A 13,573-nucleotide genomic window follows, 5' to 3' on the forward strand; every position below is an offset into this window, starting at 1 on the left:
TCAGCACGCCATGATTGATATACATGACTCTATGCAGTTATTATAGTTGTAGGTACGTGACCCTTCTGGAGAGCATCCTATGATGACGCGTGAGCAGTTCCTGTAACATGCTAGCTGGCCTGAGGACATGTCTGTTTTCGGAGAGGGGGAGGGTGTTGGTGCTTCTGGTGGCGTTGATGATGCTGATGATGATGATGGTTCCGGTTCTGAGGCCGGTAGTGAAGAGGGTTCTGAGTCCTATGAGGACTAAGTTTTTTTTATGTTATGTTTTATTTTCTTGTATTTTCAGATATTTGGTATTTTGGTTATGTACTTTTTGGGGTGTTTTGTCCCCCACACACATTTTAACATTTTGAAGTGATGGTTGTTGTTTATGTTTTAAATTATTGTGTTTGGTTTGAATTTCTTTTGTTTAATAAATTTTTGGTTGTTAAGGGTCAAACCTTCTAGATTGGTTGCTCCTCAAAGAAGTATCCAATGAAGGTGCATCCGAGCTTGGATGGCAATGATAAAAATGAACAAGCGAATAATGCTAAGATACATGGTTACCTCCGGTTAAAATTTTAGAATGCATTAAGAACTTTACTCTTTTCGTAATTGAATATTGTTCTTTTTGCAACATAATTGAATGAATGATTCACCTAGGGCTTAGAACCACAAATTGTGAGGAAACCTCCATTGTACACTAAAATGCTGGATTCTAATGAACTGTGTTGATTCATTTGATTTATGTTTGGTCTTTTATTATTGTGGATTTGTGGAAGCAATTAGAAATGATCAAGGCGCTTGTTTTCTTTCAGCACAACCAGTTCCAAATACAACTTACCCGTGAGCAGAGAGTATTCGTGAACCCCTTTGAGCTTAAACAGTTGAATCTCAGCTTGAAATAAGGCGAGACGTCAAAATCTTTTTTCTTGAAACCCTGAAATTTTTGATAATTGTTCTTTTGCCGTAAAAAGTCAAGAGCATTCACTTGGGGTAAGTAAAAGATAAGTTGGGGAGAACAAAAATGAGAATCGGTAGGTGCCACAACTCTTGAATAACCGAGCAAGCATTGAAAAAAATTAGAAAAGAGAAACATTTATTTTGTGAATACGATGTGAAGAAAAAGAAAAAAAAAATGAAAATGAATGCTTGCTTGGAAGAAAAATATTGAAAAACAAAATTGAGTTGTGAAATAAGAGTTGTGAAGGTTTCAAATGAGAAACAAGTGGAACGAAGTTGAGATGTGTGAATAGCTTGTACAGTGAATGTATCTTTTGCGTCGGCAAGTTCGTTTTCAATGGCCTTAGATATGACCCTTGTTTGTAAACCTGACCAAGCTGCAACCGGAAAAGACCTTAGTGATCTTCGTGCTTCCGCATTTTCATTTATAATTGTTAGACATTATATGAATTGAATTAACTTTTGCATTGTTTGTTGGAGAGTGAAATTGTCCCCGCGGTTGCAAACGCGTAATTTCTTCAATCCTTATTCGAAGAGGAGAGATAGGGTGATTCATTCAGGATAACATTGTTGTGGATTGATACATGTTTTGCATTGCTATAAGGCTTTAGTTCTTATGTATTGTGTTATTCTAACCATTGGGAACTTGTGTCTGGTTGATTCTCTTGTGTTTGAGCCATTTTATCCGATTTCGGAGAAATCTTTTTCTTTAAGCAAATCCTCTTGTCCTTCAAGAGGCATACTTGGCTTGAGGGCAAGCAAGAATCTAGTTGGGGAGAGTTGTTAGATGCCCAAGTTTGCTTATTTGAGCTATCAAATGTGGGCATCTTTCACTCCTTTTTGTCAAAAAAGTGTTCGAAACCGCCCTTGCTTTTGTTGATTTGCAATACTATGTGAAATGATCTTGGTACCTTTAATTTGTGTGTTATTATACAGGAATTAGGCATGAAAGAGTAGAAAACTAAGGCACAAGAAAGATGGCAAAGGAACCAAGAAAGAAAGCAAACATAAGCAAGCTCGCTAGGCGAGTGAGGTAGCGAAGTACTCGCTAGGCGAGCACACAGCGAGATGCCAGCGAACACTTCCAGTAGCAAAAAGATCAAAACTCGATGTGGCGAGGGAAGTAGATAAGTATTCGCTAGGCGAGCATCCAGCGAGCAGATAGCGAACAATTCCAGTAGCAAAAACATCAAGACTCGCTGGAGCGAATGAGAGAAGCGAGGGCTTCGCCTAGCGAAGGATTGTTCGCCTAGCGAACAGATGCAAACTTGTCTGGGACGCAGGCTTTTCTGGTGACTTATTTTGGGGCTCTCTAGGCGAACCATTATGCTCGCCTAGCGAGCATGACAGCTCAGCAACCATTTCTATAAGTAGCATGGGCTACTTTTTGGAATCTCTCTCCTGAATCTTTTTTATAATCTTTTTACTTGTTTTTTTTTACTTAGAGGTGATTTTTGTGCCCTAGAAACCCCATTTCTCATTCTTCTTCTTCTCTTGACAATATTTTACAAAAAGAAGGTGGTTTCCCATCCAATCTCGATTCTTCGACTCGGATGTTGATCAACCTTCGTCCGAAACTTGTTGTTCAAGCTACCATGAGAATGAGTAGCTAAGTCTTTCATTTTGTCAAGGTTAGATGTAGATGATCATAAGCTTTGTATGTATATGGGTTGATCTTCATTTGTAAACTCTTTGATGATGATGTATGGTGAAAACCTTGTTTTATTGATAACTCTTTGTGTTGGTTTATGATTGAAAGATGTTTTCCAACTCTTGACCTAGGTTTTCATCCATCCTTGTTCTTTAGCTAGAGATAGTCTTGAATGAGTTTGTTCACTACAAAGTTAAACCTAAAAGTTTTCATTTTGATAGATTGTGTGAGAAATCAACAATGGATCAAAATGGGAAAAACCACAATGTGTGTTAGAAATAAACACATTGGGAGGATTTTGTGAATGTGTTTATCATCTAATGGAGTTTATGAGTTTTGTTTGATCGAACATACGCATGCAAAGTGATCGTCGAACCCTAACTTTGAAAATCTTTCTCAAATCGTAAAACCAAAACTTTTACCGTAATTTCTTACTTTTTATGCAAGCTACCGTAACCGAAAAGTAAAACCCCCTTGTTACTATAAGTTAAGAACTTAACAATTGTCGAACGGCGGCAATATCACATAATCCCTGTGGAGACGATAACAAATCCCCGATACTCTATCCCTGTTGCCATTTTGTTGGACTCCAATTTTACTACCCAGGCCCAACCCTGTCTAGGCTGCGGGCTACCCGGCCCTAAATAGGCCCATTTAAAAAAAAATTCTCATTATTTTGTAAATAACCATATTATTCTTTTTTTTAAATTATTTTTACTCTATTACTAAAATCATTTTAAGTTTACAAATAAATGACTTCAACTCTTTGTTCAAATTGCATAAATTAAAAAAAATTCATCAGCTCAATACTACAGATTTATTACCAATTAACTCATTTAGTTACAAAAGATTTAGGTCAAAACTTAACTTGTCTTATGAACGAAATTCAACTAATTAGTTGCCGAATGAATTCCAAAATACTTCAAAATTAGTTTTATTGTATTGTCAGTCCTACAGTGTAAAAACACGTAAAAAAGCAAATTAAAATAAAAAACTATTTATTTGCATAATTAAAACATCTTTAGCACATTTCATACCATTTAAAAATATCGAAAATTCTGATAGTAAAATCATGAATAAATAAAGAAGAATATTATAATAATATAATGAATATGAAAATATCATAATTAAATATAGATGTCGTCAAATGCGTACAAAACCAAATTCAAAAGCATCTCATAGGGATGTTATGGTGTTGTTGTTTGGATCTCAAACTTACATTTACTAAATAATAATTAAATAAGTGTAATTATTAATGGGCTAAATAATTGAATAAAGTATAATTACATTTACTAATGAATTTGTTGAATAATTGAATACTAATAGATGGATCAAATTCATGTGCTAAGTAATTATTTTTAAAAAAAAAATATTTCGGGCTGCTGGGCTACCCATGGCCCATACGGGCCGGCCCATTTTTTTAGGGCTTTTTCGGGTCGGGCCAGAAAAGACCCGGAAAAATATGGGCTCAAAAATAAGGTCAAAACCATAACTTTTTCCGAACATGATGGGCCAGCCCATAGGCTTCGGCCCATTTTGACGGCTCTAATGTTAACTATGACGGAGAAGATTAATAAATAGCAGATAAAATAGTTTTTAATTTCAATAAATTGTATTCTAGATAATGTATTTTTCATGCCGGCTGGAGAAATAAAATGATGCCTCAAAAGTCAGCTTATGCTCGTTATTTCTTGACTTTGTTGAACAAATTCCAGTTAGATCACTGTCTCAATCGGAAGGACATGGAGGGCCCTGAACTTCTATTGCTCAAACTACAGAGAAAGATGAGGAGAAACTCGAGAGGAAGCAGATGCATTGATAGAGAACTAAAGCATAAATATAACAATGCTCGAAAAATTTCATTAAAGAGAGATGAACATTGTATCATCATTTGGACAAGATTTGAATGGGCTGCACATGGCTTGAACATTGCATCATCATTTGGAAAGATTGAAATTCAAACTCCCACACACCAATGCATGACATTCCAACATGATCTCAGCCTTGTTTGTATTCAATTATGGACCAAATGACATGATTTCATGGGCCTGTACACGCCCATGCACCCATGCATCACTCATTTCTATTTTTGGATTCCATGTTCAAGTGTGCAAATATCAATTGAATTGGCTATAAATAGAGGCTTTATGCATCAAAATCGAGGACCCTGCGCACCAGCTTTGATCCCAAGCATTCAAACCCTTCCATTTCAAAGGATAATCCTGAGAATTTCCATTGGAAATTGAGTTTGAATCTCACTGTTTTGAGATTCAAGTCTCCAGGGATCCAAAGCCTTTTGATCATTCTATTATACTCCTTCAAGCATCCTGAACAAGATCAAGCACAAGCAAGAGCAAGACCAATCGAATTCAGACCTACATTGAAGGTATTTTCCAAAAAAAATCATCTCTTCGATTCCCACTCAATTCTCCATAATTTTCTTGGATCTTTGGTTGTCTAAAGTCCTACCAATGTAGGAAACAAGATTGAGTTGCTTTGAGGTCAAATCGAAGCAACTCAGATCGTGCACCTCAAATTTCAACTTCTTGTACCTCTCAATATACTTGGAGTTAGGATAAATTGAGGTTAGATTCGAGCTCAGTGCCATTTTTACTTTAAAATCATGTCCTTTTTAATTTTGGTGATGGTTGTGACTGAACCAATCCGGTGAGACTCACCGGAGAAGGAGACCGGAGCTTTGGCTCCGGCGGTGAGTTGGCATTCATCAGAGCCACATGATCCATTTGAAATGATATAATCTCACGCGTTGGTTTGAATTACTGTTTGTGTGGCACGCTGACTCAGGTCCATTGTGGATTGCGCACTAGTGACCACTTGATCTGCCACCTCAATTAATGAGGGAGATCAAGTGGTCCACGTTTTTTCTGATTATTTGAGTTTCATTTTATTTGTTTTATTTTCATTAATTCATATTAATTTTAATATTGATCCAAAAAATATGAGAATTTCACCCAAAAAATTTAAATAAATTCCTCTTTCATTTTCTGAATTAAAATAATTTTTTGGATCATTATTAATATTTTTTATGATTTAATTGATTTTGTGAATATTTTTAATTATTTAAAAAAATTTAAGTTTCCAAAAATTATGAATTTTTTCTCCAAGGTCCTTTGACCTTGTTTGACCTATGATAAATCTCATTGCCATTTCTTTGGTGTTTTGATGAGATTTTAGGAATTTGACAAACCATAATTTAATTTAATGTATATTTTAATTGATTTTAATTATTTAAATGCCAAATAAATTGTGTTAAGCTTCTAATTTTGACTTGTTGAGTTTGACTTGTGTTGTTGGGCCTTGGTCAAGGTTGATTTGACTTTGTTGAGTTAAAATCATTGGATTTAGGAGATTGATGAGATGTACATTTCATCTCCCAAAATGAATGAATGATTTTAATTTGGTAAAAGTCTTCCTTTGACCAATTTGTGTTGATTCCATTCCCCCCCCCCCCCCCCCCCCTTCATCTCATTCCCTTTCTCTATTCATTCATGTCATGAACCTATGATATCTCTATATCTTAAGGCTAGTTGTTTGAAAACCCAACATGAGTGTGGATGAGATTGGTCCACCCTTTTGCATATTCTTTTTGTGTGTGGTATGTTTTATGAGCACGATTCATTATACTATGTCTCTAACATGCATTAACACCAAACTTTTATTGTCCGGTCTCAAATAGTTGTGACTTCTACATAAGTCCAATTCCGATTGCTTAACATAGCGCTAAATTTGTGACACAAAAAGATAGCATTCTAGTAAGTGAGATTGTAAGTCTCCCCTCTTTCATGGTATTATGTGGAAACTTGGCATTTTTTCCTTCATTTGGAAGATGTCTTGGTCCAAGGATTCATGCTTGTGATAAGTGGGTTGAGTGTTCTCCAAAGAATGACTTAAACAAAACAAAAGCAAAGGCAATACTAACTTCTATCAACTAACATTTAATTTCAAGCCATTTACTTTTATGCACTTTACATTCAAGTCTTTATTCATTTGCCATTATTCACACCATTCAATTTTTTTACTTAATGTCATTTTCACTTTGATCATTTAAGCCTTATCTTATGATTATATTGTCTTGGTATATACTTGTTTGTGTTTGTGGTCTTTTGACCTTAATGTACGTAATAAAAACAAAAACCTTAAAAGACATTTTGTGTGGACGGTTGGTTTTGATCTGAGACATTAGACTTAGAATTAGGCAACACTCCCTATGCAAAGGACTTGGCCAATGCCAACTTTAATGAAACCAAGTGCTTGAGAATTGTAATTTCATCTGATGCAATTATTGAAGATCCATTTGAGTTCATCTACAACATTTTAAAGTTGTTATTTTGAACCTGTGTCTAATGCCTATCTTTGAAGTCATATGATACATGGGGAATTATGAAGAAGATCATGGAGTTGCTAATCTTGGATGCGGCTATATTTATTTGATGTCTTGCTCTTCATCTTGCTATTTGTGTATTGATATTTCTTGATTCTAAAGTCCAAGAGAAATTTGGGTTTCTATATGACATTCTTGTCTATTGGATTGCAGCCCATTCGTTAGATCTTTTCAACTCTTAACTTTTAAATTTTTGCTTAGGATTAGTCTATTCATCTCCTCCCACTTCTTAAATTTCAAATCTCTCCTCCTTTTTTTAAAATCTTCTTTGCTTGTGTTTTCTAAACTTAGACCATATTGCAAATTAAGAAATTTGGCCTTATGCCGTTGCATTTTTAAACTCCTTTCTTAATCAAACTTGTAAATAAACTTAACTATACTTAACTTAAAATTTCAAAAGACAAAAAGAATTAACACTCATTCAAACCTTTTTAGGCCTCTTGTTCCTTTGTTAAACTTAAAATTTTGTTAAAATCAACTCACTCATTCTTTGAAGTTTATACCACGAACTACGAGGTTTTGATCCCTCATTTTATGTTGGTACGTAGGCACAAGTCCGAAGGTATTGTCAAACACAAAAATATAATTAATGAATTCTTTTCTCATCCCTTCATTCTATTTTATTGCAAACATCATTTTGTACAAAAACACATATGCACACAAGAAAGGGCTCCCTAGGAGTACCTAGGACACTTTGGGTACTAACATCTTCCCTCTGTGTAACCAACCCCCTTACCTGTAATCTCTGGCATTTTATTAGTTTTGATTTGAAAAATTCTTACCTTTGGGTTTTGTTCGTACTTTTCCCTTTTCCCTTGGAAACAATAAAAGCGCGGTGGTGACTCTGGTTTAATTGACGTCTAGCTTATCCATAGCTTGATGGTCATGAATTTACTGCTACAATAAAGTACGGTGCACTTAGGTAGAATACGAAATATCGTAAGGTACCACGCGCTTAAGTGATTTTGGTATATCATAAGATATGGGCCATATACACTTAAGTGGGCTTTTTAGCTTGCAGCCCACACAAGTGGTTCTATAAATAGAACCCTTGTGCAATCATAACCTCTTTCTCTCTCTCTCTCTCTCTCTCTATATATATATATATATATATATATATATATATATATATATATATATATATATCACACATTCAAAGCCTTCATTCGTAGCATCTAGCACTGAGTCTGAAGGAATCCGTTCGTGTGGACTGAGTAGAGGCATTGTCACCATTCAACGTTCGTGATCACTCCTTAGATCTGTATCAAAGGTTTCAATAGCCATAAGAGGCAACGATTCTATCACTGATCATGCCCATTCGTAAGGATCACTAAAGGAGAATTTTTTTAATTTCCGCTGCGTTTTGGATTGCAATTCTCCTTCACTTCTTACATATACTCCATGTTTAGTTTTTCGCTTTACAAATTCCTTCTCCCTTAGAAATTCATTTATATTCTTGTTCCAAGCTCTTGGAGCTTGTTTAAGTCCGTACATGGCTTTATGCAGCATGTACACCTTTCTTTCTTCGCCTTGTTTCACAAACCCAGTTGGTTGTACAACATAAACTTCTTCTTCTAAGGGGTCATTCAGGAATGCACCTTTCACATCCATCTGATACATCTGTCAGTTGTTCATGTTTGCTAGACCAAAAACCAACCTGATTGTTTCGATCCTAGCAACAGGTGCAAGAACTCCATCGAAGTCGATTCCTTGTTTCTAAAGAAATCCTTTCGCCACAAGTCTCGCCTTGTGTCGAGTCACTTCTCCTTTGGGATTCAACTTCACCTTGTATACCCACTTCACATTGATCTCCTTCTTGTCTTTGGGTAATTCGATAAATGACCAAGTGTTGTTGACTTCGATTGACTTTAGTTCTTCGTTCATTGCTTTCATCCACTTCGAATTTTTCAATGCTTCAGCTGCATTGACTAGTTCGACATCTACGTAGAAAACACAGTGTACCAGCTCACCTTCTTCATTTACCATATCATCTAATGTAATAACACATTCTTGCATGCATGTGTCTTGTTCTTTGAGGTCTTCTTGGGCCTGATTACCTATGACTTCTTATCGAACTTCTCTTTCGACTTCACTAGCTTGTTCATCACAAGATTCTTACTGAATCCTTCTTAACATTCTTATTAGGATCATCTGACTCGACTTGTCATCAAGTTTTCTTCTCAACTGATCTGGAACATATCTATATGTTATATATCCAAACACCTTCAGATGACTCAAGTTAGGCTTGACACCAAACCCACATTCTTCTGGCGTGATTCCTTCTAACTTCTTTATCGAACATCTATTCAGGATATATGTTACAGTCGACACGGTTTCTCCCCATAATTCTTTGGGTAGATGCTTTCCTTTCAACATACTTCTCACCATATACATGATGGTTCTATTCTTCCTTTCCGCGAGTCCATTCGGCTATGGAGTGTAGGGTGCACCACCTCATGCACAATCCCTTCTTTCACACATAATGCGTCGAAGTATTTCTACACATATTCTTCACCACCATCAGTCCTCAGAATCTTGATCTTTCAACCGCATTGTCTTTCGACTAGAGATTTAAACTTGGCAAATACCTCAATCACTTCACTTTTCTTCTTGATTTGGTAAGTCCATAGTTTTTGACTTAAATCATCTATGAATGTAACAAAGTATTTGTTACCTCCAATCGAATCCACCTGGATATGACCACATACATCAGAGTATATGACTTCAAAAATTGCCTTCAACCTGCATCCTTACTGAAGTTGTTCTTGTGTTGCTTCGCCTGCAGACATTCTTCACACACTTTGTTTGGAATGTCGATTTCTGGTAATCCTGAAACCATATTTTGTCTCTTCAAATCTCTTATATCTTTGAAGTTTAGATGGCCAAGTCTATAATTCCATATCCATTCATCTTTGTTGGCTGCTGATGCAAGGCACTTATGCTCCATGACATTAAGCTCAATCTTGAAGGTTCTATTATGAGACATTGAAGCCTTCAATATCAACCTTCCATTTGAGTCGATAAATCTCATCATCTTGTCTTTGATCGACACCTTGTAGTTCTTTTCGACTAACTTCCATATGCTGAGCAAATTGCTCTTCATGCCTGGTATGTACAACACATCTGAAATTACTGACCTCTTGCCATCTTTCCTCATAATCATAACATTACCAACACCTTCAGCTGATAGAGTATTGTCATTTATAAATTTCACCATGTTCTTTATTGAGGGCTTTATGTTGACAAACCAATCTTTCCTTCCAGGCATGTGTGATAAGCATCCTGAGTACAAGTACCACAGTTCCTTTAATCTCTCTTCACCTCTCGTTATAACCATTAGAACCATTTTTTCTTCTTCATGTTTAGCCATCTTTGCATAAGTTTCTTAATTCTTATGTTTTTCTGGACAGTCACTAGAATAGTGACCATGCTTCTGACAATTGTAACACTGAATGTGACTCTTGTCTGACTTTTGACCACCACCTCTTCCTCTACCTGCATCACCACCTCTTTGGTTGCCTTGGTTCCAGGGTTTTCTCTGATTCGACCAGTTTCTTCTTGATGGTTTTGACCAGTCGAATTGTTGTAGCCTCCTCTGCCTTTGTTGCCATTCTGGCTTCCTTTGCATTTCCTTTCTTTTGCTGATTGCACTTGCAAAGCCATATCACTCTTCGACTTTCCTGCAACTCTTTCATGCATTCTTTATTCATGAGATTCAAGCGTCCCTTGAAGCTCTTCCTTTGTCAGTTTTGACAAAACATTAGACTCTTCTATGGCTACTACCACGTGGTCGAACTTTGGAGCCAACGACCTCAAGATCTTTCCAACAACAAATCTTCATGTCAACACTTCTCTGCATACCTTGATTTGACTCACCAATTTCGTAAACTTTGTGAAGAAATTAGTTATGCTTTCATTGTCTTCCATCTGAAACAATTCACATGTCCTTTTGTGAGTTTGTAACCTCACCTCTTTCACCTCTTCCGCACCTCCAAACGACTTCTCCAGAATTTCCCATGCTTTTTTCGCTGACTCTATATCACTAACATTTTCAAAGTTATATGGATCAACACATTTATAGATTATAAAGAGAGATTTATAATCTTTCTTCTTAAATTATTTATGTGCAGCCCTTTCTTGATTCGTCACATTTTCTGCAAGCGTTGTTACTCATTCCTTCACAAGATCCCAAAGATCTTGATAATAAAACACAACCTTTATCTGCTTGTACCAATTCTCATAATTATTGTTCTTAAGAATCAGAAGATTATATGGAAAATGCTTGTTTGGGTGATTCATTGCCATCATGATTTTCTTCCCGCAAATCGCTCAAATCAAAAGCTCTTGATACCAGATGTTGGAAATCCACCATAACCTATGGAGAATTTTTATCAATATTGATGAACAAGATTATTATCACTCACACAATGACAATGAAAAGAAAAGAACAATTAAGAAATAAATAAAAGAACATTGGAGAAGAAGAAGAACATTTTCTGTAGAGTTTCTCTCTGTTCAGAACTTGTGGAAAACATCTGTATTCACTTTGCAACTGCAAAATTCTGTCAATACAATATTATGACTTCTCTATTACAAGAATAGGGGTTACTCCCTCTATTTATAGATTTAAGTTAACTTTCTCCCTAAGCCAAATCCCAAAACTATAAAAGCTCAAAATAGTTAATACTACTAAAAATAGGCCTAAGTTGAAATCTTGTGTGAAACAACAAGCTTCGAGACTTCGACACACTAGGTGATTCGACACTTCCTTGCTTATGTCGAACAACCTACTTTAACATAAGGAATTACAATTCAACAAATATAAGATTGTAATTATGTAACACAAAGAAACAAATTTACTAAACTTAATAATATTTTAATATTTTATCAATAACATGTTGTATAAAAACTTGAAATTTGTAAAAAATAAATATTTAAGGTACCAATCTTTTAAATAAACTTTTAAAGAAATTTAGAAAGAATGATGTTGTATATAGAAGACAAAGAATGTATTTAATTCTACCATTTAATATTATTAAATTATAAACGTAAATTAAAAACAATTATTTAGTATAATTGATTAAAATTATTTGAAATATCAAACTATTAAAATTATTTAAGGTTACCATTTTAATTGATTAAAATTATTTAATAGATAATCAAACCACTTTTTTGTGGGATATTAATAGAAATCTTAAATTGTTAATTATTTTAGCATATAATACCAAAAGATATCCAGACATATGACGATATGAAAAAGGGACGGTAGAATATACAATATTCAGTCTCGTTAAGCCATATCAATTGGTAGTTGTGCATGGATATTAAAGGTAGAAGTGCAAATTCGAATCTGCAACATCTCACTTGTTCACGTTTAATAGGTGAATTTTAACCACTAAATTACCTGAAAAAAATATAAAATAATATACAAAAATCAACATAAGAAACCACAATAAATATAAGGAACTCTGAGAAAAGTAAGCTCACCAGAACAATGCTGGCAAGGACGCATCAACATCTCTTCAACATCTCTTAACTAGAGGTACATGAAATTTTGATTTTAGCCCCTATAAAAAATTGAATATTGGTTCTTCTAAAATTTTTCGTCCATAATTTTGATAACCTCCTTAAATTTAATGATCTTCTTTTTATTCATCTTCCTCTTTTTCTTCTCTTTCACCATGTTGTAAATTTGCATGCAGAAAAATAAAACTTCCCTTTAGGACTCAAACACATGAAAATTTCTCAATCTTAACACTAACACTAACCTTAAATTTCTTCTTGTTCACCTCTCTCTTAAAAAAAATCAAAAAACGCTCACAAATTGTTTGACAAAATGCCTGAATGAACAACAACTTCTTATAATGATATGGGTTTTCCTACATTCCCAATGGTTGTAATGTCACCAAAGTTTATGTGAATAATGTGTTACTTTGTTTCCTTTGTGGTTGTAATGACTCCTTGCACACTTTATCAAATGTTTCTTTAATTGAAGTTTCTTTACAATAGCATGCATGTTACACTGTTCTTCTTCTACCTCTCATCCTTAATCACTAACAGTGGTTCCAACGATACTGTGTGATGATGTTGGTGAGGTGAAAGTGAAAGTAGATGAAGATGTTGAAAATTATAAAAGTAAATAATTGTAATGAGTGATATTGGGTGAGGGGAGAGAGAGAGAGAGAGAGAGAGAGAGAGAATACGAAAATAAGGATTCTATTATTGAAAAATGATTGTGTTACAAACTGATTTATATAAGTGTGTATTTATATACAAAGTTACTTGATTAATAAGTAACAAACTATAAATCCTAATTGACTTTGGGCTTGGACTACACACAACTTGGATTATATCTTATATCTCAACATACCCCCTTATAATCCAAGTTGTCAAATATATTCTAATCATAGTCAATTTGAACTATTCCTAATTTCTTTCTCAAATTCAGGAATTTGTCGATCTTCAATTCTTTGATGAAAATATCGATCAATTGTGCTTCACTTAAGCAATGCATCACTTCAAGTTCGCCTCGATTTACCTTGTTCCTAAGGAAATGAAATCTAGCTTCGATGTGC

The sequence above is a fragment of the Lathyrus oleraceus genome, chromosome 5 (assembly GCF_024323335.1).
Source record: "Lathyrus oleraceus cultivar Zhongwan6 chromosome 5, CAAS_Psat_ZW6_1.0, whole genome shotgun sequence".
NCBI classification, from domain to species: Eukaryota; Viridiplantae; Streptophyta; class Magnoliopsida; order Fabales; family Fabaceae; genus Lathyrus; species Lathyrus oleraceus.